The following is a 12,049-nucleotide window of genomic DNA, read 5'->3' on the forward strand; positions in this document are numbered from 1 at the left end:
TTACGACATAAACTAAAAACGGAAGCCTCAAAATCTGAACCCTCTATCTTATTACATTAAAAATGACTTTTCACATCTATCTGTTCTTATTTGGGTATATTATCAAATATATTGACCAAAGTTAAATTTTTGTCAAATTTTATATGTTAAAACACCTAACGACACACTGTAAAAATGAAAGCGTCAAAACTCAAACCAACCATCCTACTAGATTAAATGACCTTTGGAGTTAATTACGTCAACGAAATTTTCATCTGAGCACGTTCACAAAAATATTGACCAAAGTCAAATTTTGGCCTAAACATAAAATTTATAACACCTAACGGCACAAACAAAAATGAAAGCCTCAAAAAATGACCCAACCTTCCCGTTATATAAAAAATGACCTTTCGAACCTAATGACACTGACAAAGTTGACGTTTACCAAAAATATTGAACAAAGTCAAGTTTTGGTTAAAATTTAAAAGTTAAAATGCCTTATGACACAAATTAAATATGAAAGCCTCAACACTAAACGCCGATTTACCAAATAATTTAACTTTAATTGGTAATTTACAAACTATTAAAATATAAGTTAGTAATTAATAACTTACGAATAAATTATATCAAAGTTGGTAATAGTGACTATTCAACTAAACATTCATAGGTAATATTACCAACTAATAATTAATATGTTGGTAAATTTTATCAATGGATTAGTGATCAGTTGGTATATTACCAACTATTTTAATGGTGCTAGTAATTTATTAACTACAATCTTTATTCATCGACAAAATTTTCAACTAATTTGATATTGGTTGACAAGTTTACCAACAAATTACATTTCATTACTAATTTACCAACACATTTATATTTGGTTGGTAAATTTAGCTACACAATCTTGTCATTGGTAAATGTTTGGTTAGTAATTCATTGGTAATATGTTAATAAATTATATAAATAATTTTTTATCATATTTACTAACCGATATATACTTCGTTGGTAATATTACAAACAAAAGGTGTGCGTTAGTAACATTTCTGTTGGTAATCCATTGATAGAAGGTTGCTAAATTTAGCTCCATTTTTTCCTATCGGATTTACCAACTAAAATACTTAGTTAGTAAGATTTATGTTGGTAATATGTTAGAATTTTGTTGTTAAGTTTTACAATATTATTCGGTTAGAAATATGTTAGTAATTTGTTAGTAGAATAGTACAAACTTAAGTTGTTAGTAAAATGTGTTGGCAATTTGAGGTTTTTTTGTAGTTTTGATATAGATGACACAGCATGAATCATTAAAATTTAGCAAATATTGAGCAAAAAATAGTAATGAAGCAAAAATATAAAAAAGTTTTAATTAATAAGATGAGAAATCTTAGCCTATAAAGAAATTTTACAAAGAATAGAACACGTATAAGAAAGTGTAATGAAGATAAATATTCATCAATACATGTTCTTATTAGATAAATTGCTACTACTCAAAAAAATAATTTAATATACATTGAATATTATGTTGAAGCATTTCCTAAGCACAACTAATGAAATTATGTATGTGTAGTTTGGTAGTGAAAGAAAGCTATCTATCTATATATATAGAGAGAAAGAGAGAGAGATTTTGATTCTTCATATCCTACTATAACCATGTTTTTCTATTATATAATTTATTTCTACACATTTTTCTTGGTAAGAAAAAATATTTACTTATCTTAAGATATAATATTATTAAAGAAAATTTATTTGTTCAAGTTTCTAAAATTGATTCATCCAAAATTTAAAATGTCTAATATTTAAAATCTTACTTGGATTCTATGGATACCAAATATCATAACTTAAATTATATTAAAAAGAAGAATTTATATCACTATGTGCATTTAAGTACTATTAAGAGTTTGTTTAGACATGCTACATGAAATCATCATTTGATATCAAGTTTAATAATAGGGAAAAGACATAATTTCCTTTTAAATTTATTCTGAAAAGTCAGTTACACGCTTAGACTATCGCAGTGACCTATTACACACCTATACAATTCAAAAGTAAATTTTCTAACCCCTTAAAAACATAAGCGGTAAAAAAATAAAAATAAAAATAAAAAATAGGCGCATCAGTTTGAAAAAGAAAAAGTAAAAAAAAAAGAGAAGAAGTTATAATCCTCTTTTCTACCCCTCCCCCCCACCCCACCTCTTCTTCTTCACACCCCACTAATTGTCTTCTTCTTCTTCATTCTTTATTTTATCACATTTCTTTATTTATTTTTATCACAATCTAAAAGCACAATTTTTTTATTTGCAATTAGGTTAATTTTCATAGATTTGTTAATGAATAATTGTATTTTATCTAGAAACATTTTGGTTGGTCGTTTCTATCTTTTTTATTTTTTTACTTTGTTAACGAAATTTTGGTTGTTAATCAATTTTTGAGTTTGGTGGTGATGGGTGGCGAGTGACAAAAATTAAAATAGGTAATTGAAGGCGGTGAAGAAGAAAAAATCGATATTGATAAAGGTGGTGGTGATGTTTGGTGTTGGGTGACAAAGAAGAAGCAGAATTGAAGGCAATAGTAATGGTAAAGAAAATAATCAATAGTGAAGGTGGGTTCTGGATTCAGATATGATTTTCCGATGAAATGAGAATTAAAAATGAGTGAGATTTAGTGATGAAGAAGATATAATTATCAAAGCATTAAAATAATCAATTTCGTATTTATAGAGTAAAATATAGTTAAAAAAAGAAAAGTTAATAAATAAATAAAATAAAATAAAATAAGTACAATTTATGACATGTCGCTGACATAGCGCTGATGTGGCAGCGAGTGTAATACACTACATAATGTGAGAGTGGTGTTACACATTTCAGGGTGGTAATAAATTCACTTTCGAATAGTATAAGTATGTAATAGGTCTTTATGATTGTTTAAGCGTGTAACTGACTTTAAGATATAAGTTCAAGGGTAAATTTATATCTTTTCGCTTAATAATAAGCTAAAATTTTTGTTTAGACATATAATTTGAATTTCTTTAGTTGTATTCTTTTTTTTTTTATATCAGCATGAAAACTCCACAGTATTGAAAACTATCAAAATTTCTCTAATTCTTATACAATCTTACCAAATAAGTGAATCTTAGTTCATAAATAAGATATCGAAATATCCTAAGGTGCTATATTGATAAATCACATATCTCTATGTTTATTTAATAGTTAAATATTTGTGCTTACAAAATTTTTGATACACATAATTTTACAAAGGTTCACTAATCAACAATAGTAGTAACTAGTTATTCTTTAGTAAAATTCTTTTACATGATACGAAAAATCTATTTATGGGGATCATGAGTCTCATTTTTTTTTACAATTTGAAATAATTTGTTATATATATATATATATATATATATATATATATATATATATATATATAAAGTGTTGCCAAAAAAGGAAAAAAGGTCATTCTTTTGAAACAAACTAAAAAGGAAATAGGGACATTCTTTTTAAAACGGAGGGAGTATGTTTTTAAACACATAAGCTAGTATATTTTGGGAGTAGTATTGAACACCAATATAGTGGAGAGTTAAAGATAACTCATAGCCCCCATAAAACATGTAGCCAATGTGGGTAGCAAGGGTCATACATTTTAAATGATTTCTTAATGTCTTTTAGCACGGAGTAGTGGATATACTTAGTGAGTAGGTCTTATACCCTTGCGAATTATAGAACATTTCTAGCACCGTTGGCGAGACGTTGTATCATCACATTACTCATAGTGATGGTTATCGGTTAGAGAAACTCCCATAAAGATATTTGTATTTTTATATACACAAAGTTTACTGTGTAATTTCATATTCAACAAAGTTTATATTGTATCCTTGTATACTATAACGACCTGTTTAGTCGTTTCGAGCAGTAGAATCACTGTGATAAAAACTGACTGTGTTGACGGATCACACGACGGACCGTCGAGTGTCTCCGTGCCAAAACACTTAAACTCTGAAATTTGGGTACGGGGAATCAACTCTCTGAACTTCGCGACGACATGGCAGCACGGACCGTCGTAGGCACGACGGACCGTCACAGAGCTCTTAAATGAAATTGAGTCTCTGAACTCTGTGACGACCCTGCAGGACGGACCGTCGCAGGCATGACGGGCCGTCACGAGCTGCGTAACCCTGACTGGGTCGGATTTCTGCTAAAGTTTTAAAGGGGCGTTTTGGACTATTTATGACAAACTGTATGAAATTAGGGGATAAGTTTAATAACTTATTTGCTTGGGGGTTAAAGGAGATAACCTTGAAATAAATAGTGGGTTACTTTTATCATCTTTTATACTTAATTATATGGTAATTAGGGTAAAACAAAGGGAATTTGAAAGGGGAGAAAAATTAAAAAGAAAAGAAGAGAGAACGAGCGAGAGAGAAAGAAGAACGAAGAGAAAGCAAAAAGCATTGGAGAATTAGATTGCTTGATCACAATTCTTCGGTGGAGGTAGGTTATGGTTTATGATATTTCATAGTAAACTCTTAATAGCGAATGATATGTATTGGGTAGTATTGTAAAGTCTTCTATATGCTTAATTGTGTGCTTGCATGATGTGATTATGTAATTGTAATGGATTGAAAAGATGAGGCTGTGAATCTTAAACCTTAAATCCACTTTGTTAATGATGATGCCTTGGTATAAAAGAAGGCCCGATGAACTAAAAGAATGAGAGTAGGGGATCGGGTATCACGAACCGACACGTAGAATTAGGGGATCGGGTGTCACGAACCGACACGTAGAATTAGGGAATCGGAGTGTCACGTACCGACACCAGGAATTAAGGGATCAGGTGTCACGAACCGACACGTAGTAGTAGGGGATCGGAGTGTCACGTTCCGACACCAGGATGATAAAGAGAATGAATCTTGAATTATGTTAATATACTCAATTTAAAGAACCTATTCCCCAAATGAGTATGGTGTGGAGGCTTGAGTCCTCATAGATGTGCTTGGGTTGTGGCCAATGGTTATGGTACTTGTTGTTTGTCACCTGTTAAGTATTATGGTTGGTTTTATGCTATTATTTGATATATATTGCTTTCTATTTTGAGTTGGCCGATGATACCTACTCAGTAGGTGTTCCTTGTACTAACCCCTACTTGTATGTTTCTCTTTGTTATTTGTGGAGTGCAGCAAACGTGCCATCGATTTCAACTCGTCCTCAACTCTAGCCAGTCTTCATCACGTCAGATTTCAGGGTAAGCTATTGTTCCTAGCTCGGACTGTATTCTCTCTCATTCATGTCTTGATGTCCTTGAAGGTTCGGACATGGACCATCTGTTTACTTATTTTAGCTTCCTAGATACTCTTAGATTTAGTAATTTGAGGATAGAATGTTCTTGTGGTGATGACTTCCAGATTTTGGGGATAGTAATTGATAAATTTTAGAAGTTATTAATTGATTTCGTTAATGAGTTTTAAGTCTTCCGCATTATATTTTGTTCACTATGGTTGAAATATTGGTAAATGTTGGGATTTAGATTTGTTGGTTCGCTCATATAGGAGGATAAGTGTCGGTGCCACTCGCGACTCGTTTTGGGTCGTGACATATACAAACTAAGTGTATTGTATTCCTAAACACATTGAGTTGCTTTCTACTATTTTAAAAGCTTTCTCTCTCTCTCTCTCTCTCTATATATATATATATATATATATATATATATATATATGTATATATATATATATATATATAGTGCATCTTTTATTTTTGCTTTATCCTCGAGTATCATGAGTTGAGTATCTTATTCTTGAGTTGAGTATCTTATTCTTGAGTTGAGTGAATTCAGAAAATGTAAGTATGATTCCTTTTTATAAAGTTTAAGCTTATGTTTATGTTTAAAATTCTCCTTAAATGCTCGTACATTTCACGTACTGAGACATTTTGCATGCATCATTTCATGATGTAAAAACTCGTATTCAGGGTCATCAACACGAGTTCTAATGGTACCACATGCAGTTCTAGGTAGTTATGGTTATCCTCCTTGCTTCTAGATTATTTCATTTACTTTCAGTTATATAAGTTGTTAGGAAGTCATGGGTCTTGTCCCGACTTTTATCTTTGTCATTTAGAGGCTTCATAAATAGACCGTAAAGTTTGAGAAGTCTATTCATTTATTTTATTATATGTTTTAAAGACCTAAGTTGCCCATTTTGGGTCGAGTTATATATATTATATTCTTCAGAGTTTTATTTTTTGTTTAAGCTTGTACTTAAGTTTTTCATGAATTTTATTTTGTTTTAAGGTTTGTATGCTTAAGTTAGTCTTCCGCTTGTAGTTAGCCAGGATGAGAGTTCGCTTGGGGACCAACAATGATTTTCGAGTGTCGACCATATTGTTGCGCTCAAATCGCACACACAAGTGCACATGACCATTTAAGCATTACTTTTATAAAGAGCTTGTTATCATACCCACAGGGACTTATGCTTAGACTAACTTAACTTCTCCTACTTTCATGTAGACACAAATGTTATCAGATTTCAAAAGTGATATAGTTTCTAATTGTACAAGTTTAATAAAATGTAACAAACACGATACAATTTCAAGGTTTACAAATAATGATTGGGTAAAGTCAAGGGCTACAACTTTTATCAAGATTCATGCAATTACTATCATTTAAATGGGTATATATCGACTGTGAAATCAATGAATTACCAAATCAAATGATGATTTTTGTCTCCTGACCTTTAATCGCCTACGATAACTATCCCCCTAAATACATTGTTGAGTAGGGATATGATGGATTAAGTACCGAGCATTATGATTTCCATGTATAGTGACCAAACATGGTTTCTAAGTATATCCTTATCATAGATACACATTAACCCTAATTATTAAAAATTAATCATGCTCCTTATGCCCCACGTTCTATCCTCTTATTACTCTTCCTAGTACAATTTAGACAATATATTTATTGTAATGGTGATCAGTCACGAAATACAGAAAGCAAGAACATAAGAATGATTTATATAATAGTTGACATTAGCCCAATAAAAACTTAATAAATTAGAATTATCTTGTAGCCACAACCCTAGAACCAGGGTATTTAGCTACTCAGAATCAAAGATTCGATAAAAAAATGTTGAATAAACATAAAGAGATTGAAAGTAAAATAGTTTAGGAAAGAAGCCTAAAAATGGTGAAAACGCTTTCCCAAGGCATCGTTCTTCAAAACTTTGAAAAAGTAAATCTAATAAAATAAATAATGGCCTATTTATACCAAAAATCAAAACGACAAAAAACAGAAGCCAAGGGCGCGATGCGGAGGCATTCCGTGATTTCAATCTGAGATCTTTTCTCTTTTCTGTGACGTGGCAGCTACACGAACCACTCTGCCTCAATTTGCTTCTCGCGAATTAATTCAGGACAGTCGCAAAGAGGGTGCGGAATGCTCTGCCTCAGTCTTGATTTTGTGAGCCAAATTACAATGCCTCTCCGCGACGCGGAAAGGATACATAGATGCCTAGAATTTTTCTCTAGCTTCTTCCTTACTTTCTTTCGACTCGGATCTTTTGAGTTCCTCCATTATCCATTTTTGTGCTCGTTTTGCCAATTAAGCTCACATACACAACTAATTATTGACACCCAATTTTGACTATCCACAATATAAATTAATCACCGAACTTCTTATTTCCCAAACATTAGAATAATTAGTTCTATAAAATTTAAAATAGTATTTAAGTTTATTTTAAATAGTTTTGTCACTTTTTATAATTTTTAAAGAATGTATATGTCTTACATAATTATATATAATTAGTATATTTTATGGATATTCAAAAATCATCTAAAAATATTTGTTATTTAAATATTTTAGTAATTTGTTTATTAAAGTTACAATTTATATTTGTGAATTAAATAGTTTAATTATGTTTTGTTAAGATTAAGAGCCTCGTTAGTTAATAAATAATTCGTCTTATTTTAGTTTTAGTCAAATTTACAAGTTAAATTCGATTTGATTGATTTAACATTTCATTTAGCTACGTCTTAAGAAAAATTTGGGCCTTATTTTCTTTCCTCGGAACCTTTCATTTTCTAGATTACCCAGTCCACATACAATACCCATTACAACAAGCAACCCAAAACAATATACGTATCGCATTACCAAAACAACCCAACAACTCCTGCACACTGTCGTCTTCTTCACGCGCAAAGCGAGGAAAACCCATAATTTCAGTCGCAATCCGAGCGAACCTCGCGCGTCCTCTTCCCCTTTCTCTTATCCTCTCGTACGAAATGTACTCGAATTTTCCAGGTTTTATAATCTCCTTACGACCTTGTCCTTCATCCGAAATCGAACGGCTCTCCTCTACAATCCGTTGTTGGATTTGGTACTATTGCCAGCCGTTTTGAAACTTATCCCTTCAAAAAAAAATTTGAATTTCAAACTCGAGCTTCAAATCGAATTTCCTCCCATAATCAGTCTATTCTCCTTCTATAAAAGCTCTCTTGTTTTTTCATTGAAAGAGGATTTTTTTTTGAAAATTAGGAGACATTTTCAGGTTGGGGATTTTAGGGAAAAATTTTCTTTTGCTGGAAACTCTTCACTAGAGGAGATATAGAAAATCAGAGGGGTTAGAAACTTTCTTCTGGAGGTTTTCTTTATATTGAGTATTCACTTTGTAAAGAAACCCAAGACACAAATATAGACTTGAGCCTTGGGAGGGTAGAAAATAGGAGATCAGATTTGCTCTTGTTCGGCTCTGTTCTAATTTTGTCGGAGTTTTCGGAGTCGCCTTCTAGTGTTGAAGTCGCCTTCTCCTGCTCGTTTGGTTCCCATTCGCTGCCCCCTAAAAGGTAAATTTCTCTAGGCATCTTAATTCATTTCTTTAGTCGAAATGTTAGTTCGTATATTTGAGCTCAACTCTGTTGATTTTCTTTCGTACTCGAACTTGTTTTGTTGGTTGTCTTTGTGGTTTTCCTACGCCATTTGCGGTCAATTATTGAATCTGTGGGTGTGGTATGTGAGTTCTCTGTTTCTCATAGTTTTTCTCCGTCTCATCCCATTGTATTATTACTATATTATTTATACGTTGGGAAGTTTCGCACCATTGGTTATATGCCGTTAGCTGCTGTAGGTAGGTGGATATTCGACTGTTATGTGTATCCATTTGTGTTCTCCTTAATTTTTGTAAGTCGTTATGCTCTACTAATTTTTCGTGTTGTTTCTTCGTTACTCATTTTGCTACGTTTTACCCTTGTTCACGTTTGTTTAAGTGTTAAACTCCCTTGGTTCTGTTCTCATTGTCTACGAAGCTCGTCTCAATTAATTTTCATCTACATCAATAGATACACATATATATTTACTGACGTTCAACCCCCATGTTCTGATTTTTTTTTTATTTCTGTTGTTCTATATGTTTTTACTTGTTTTCGCTAATAGACATCCTCTACTTCTAGCTAAAGGTGTGACTTTTGCGAACTGCCTCTCTGTGTAAAAACCAAGCATTGTTGGATTTTGATTATGCTCACAGCCCCCTTTGTTTTCAGCATGTTTCTATGTTTGGTTAGTGTAGAATATTACTCCTTCTATTGACTGCAATGTATTTGATGTAAAATCATTTTTCTTTTAATGATAAGTCGCTATGTTTAGGGTTTTCTACCGTATATTTGTTGACGATAATTGTATGGTTCGTATCCTAGTTGTGAAACCATGATAAATCCCAGACTATTGCACATTGTTTTTTTATTTATCAAGTTTCCCACCCCCATTTCCTTGTTGACTATTATATATATCTAGCTTAAAAATCATTTCGTTCTAGTTGTTTTTTTTACGCTTTGGTTTAGAATGTTGCCTTCTGTCTAGTTTCCTGTTTGGTCTGAGTTGGATTTCTTTTCTCATGATGTAGTAGTGTTCCATTCCAGTATGTGCTTATTGAAGCATGAATCGTTTTCTTTTTTTTTCTTCTATTTGGAGAGCTTTTGTGGGGTTGAAGTTGTATTTTTGGAAGGATAAGCTTAAGGTTAAGCCTTTAGCACGATCTTATGTGTAAAGATCTGTACCAATTTAATATAGTCTCTCGTACGTCTGCCTCTGATCTTCCCTTCATTTATATTTGTGAAAATTTGCTATAAACCCCTCTCTTTAGGCCTGAAAATTCTGCCAAAGCGGTAGAGCATTGGCTAGTTGGCTTATTAATTTGTCATGGCTGAAATATGCTAATTGTCTGTTGAGATCATTTTGTGGCAGTAGTCTGTCCACATGTTCTAGTGTTGTTCTCGTTTTCTTTTCTTTTCTTTTATCCTGTTTTCTTGTTCTTGTTGAAACTGTAATTTTTCTACGGAAGATGGTGTCGACCTAGCTACTATTTTAAGAATTAATAATATGCACTTATTATCTTCCGCTTATTTGGTGATTTAGCGATTAGGGATCATAACATTATCTCGGGCGTGACATGTGTTAACATAGTTGCCAGTATCGTTCAATAATGTCTTCGCCGTGTTTAGTTGTTTGAGTATAATGATAGTTTCTTCTAAAGTGAGTTGATCTGCCACTATCTTCAAATTTTTGTCCTAAACTTGATGAGTTAACTACATTAGGCTCTATCGATCTTTTATATACATATGAGCATGAGGTGTGAAACTCATTGATTATGCAATATTTTGTCGACATTCTTGATTTACTGTTAATTATTGACTGTGAATAAATTTGATCCTGCTCTCCGTTTTTCTTGTATATATAATTCCTAAGATTTGCTGCTCCTAAGCACATGCTTGGTATAATTAGGCACTCTAGTGCTGTCCGATTTTTAATTAGTTTATTTAAATTGGTTTGGTTATGTTTTCTCAAGTTACATATCACTTTGGGTCCAGTAGTTGAAATGCTTATATTCCTAGTTTAATTTTCAAGTGTCTTCCATTTCAATAGGATAATTATTTTGTTTAAATGATATTTCCAAGTTTATTATTTTTTATATACTAATTACTCTCCTTCATTTGTTATTGCATCTGACACTCCTCTCGAAAACTCCATTCCCCTTCATATTCTCTAGTCTAGCCACGAAGGCTCAAACCTCTATCCTTCGAGTTGGTCATCCCACGAAAAAGACGTACAGGTTTCGGAGTTGGAAAGATCCAAAAATCCAAGGAGTTGAAGACTTGAGCTAAAAGCTCCAATTTATTTTCACTAAGTTTTGTATTTTGTTCTTTTGGGCCTAAGCCCTCGTCATTTTTGTATTCTTGTTATTATCTTGTTTAGTTTATGACAGGTACAAAGAAAATGGGTCCAAAAATCGATCAAGGCGAACAGAAACCAGATTTGGATCCAAATCCCTCTCCCTCTTTCTTATTTCTTGTTCATTTACTCGCTTTATTTGTTAGTTAGTTTTAAGCTAAGAAAACTCCAAATTCCCCGCAAACCCTTAAATGCCTTATCGAATTAAAACCAATAATTTTGCAAATAATTCACTTAAATAATAATTTAGTATTTTATCTCTTTACCCTTCTAAACTTTTTCCAAGTCAAATCTAATTTTAGCCAGTTATGTTAGTTGCTGGAATATCGTTTTAAACGGATGTTTTAGGTGTCTAACACCTTCCGAAAGCATTAATTTGAATCTCTGAGCCCTTTAAATGTTTTCAAATAATTTTCTCTGTTAAGTTATTTGAATACAATAGTTTTCTTAATTTTTCTTAAAAATTAAGTGGCGACTCTAAAAAGTCAAAAAATTTTGAAAAAATATTTTTTTTGATAAAACTCTAATCATGTTGGTTAGCTCATAAACAACCAAAAGATTCCATAAGACTATAAACCAACACATATTGAATTCAAACTTAGCTTAAATACGGTCATGATTAGCATTCTAGACATACGAATATGACTAAAATCACTGCCCCACACTTAGAGCTTTGTTCGTCCTCGAACGAACTTACTGGCTACTCTTAGACCTAGACTCACTAGTATGGTATTTGTGCGTCCACCACTTTCTTTCAAGAATCTATAAACAGTTAACACGAGCATGATTTAATTTAAAGTATACATGACCCCTGTAATTGACTTGACAACATTTTGCAACCAACACATTCAACAACATATGCACCACTACA

The 12,049-nt window shown here is 32.2% G+C and overlaps 1 long non-coding RNA gene across 1 annotated transcript; it reads left to right on the top strand.

The window, feature by feature from the left end:
• The first annotated feature begins 8,068 nt into the window (after positions 1-8,068).
• On the top strand, positions 8,069-11,273 carry LOC104648445 (uncharacterized). Its single transcript, XR_742478.4, has 2 exons — positions 8,069-8,801; positions 10,997-11,273. It is a non-coding gene; the product is annotated as an uncharacterized lncRNA (long non-coding RNA).
• The last annotated feature ends 776 nt before the right edge of the window (positions 11,274-12,049 follow it).

This window comes from Solanum lycopersicum, chromosome 7, assembly GCF_036512215.1.
Source record: "Solanum lycopersicum chromosome 7, SLM_r2.1".
NCBI lineage: Eukaryota > Viridiplantae > Streptophyta > Magnoliopsida > Solanales > Solanaceae > Solanum > Solanum lycopersicum.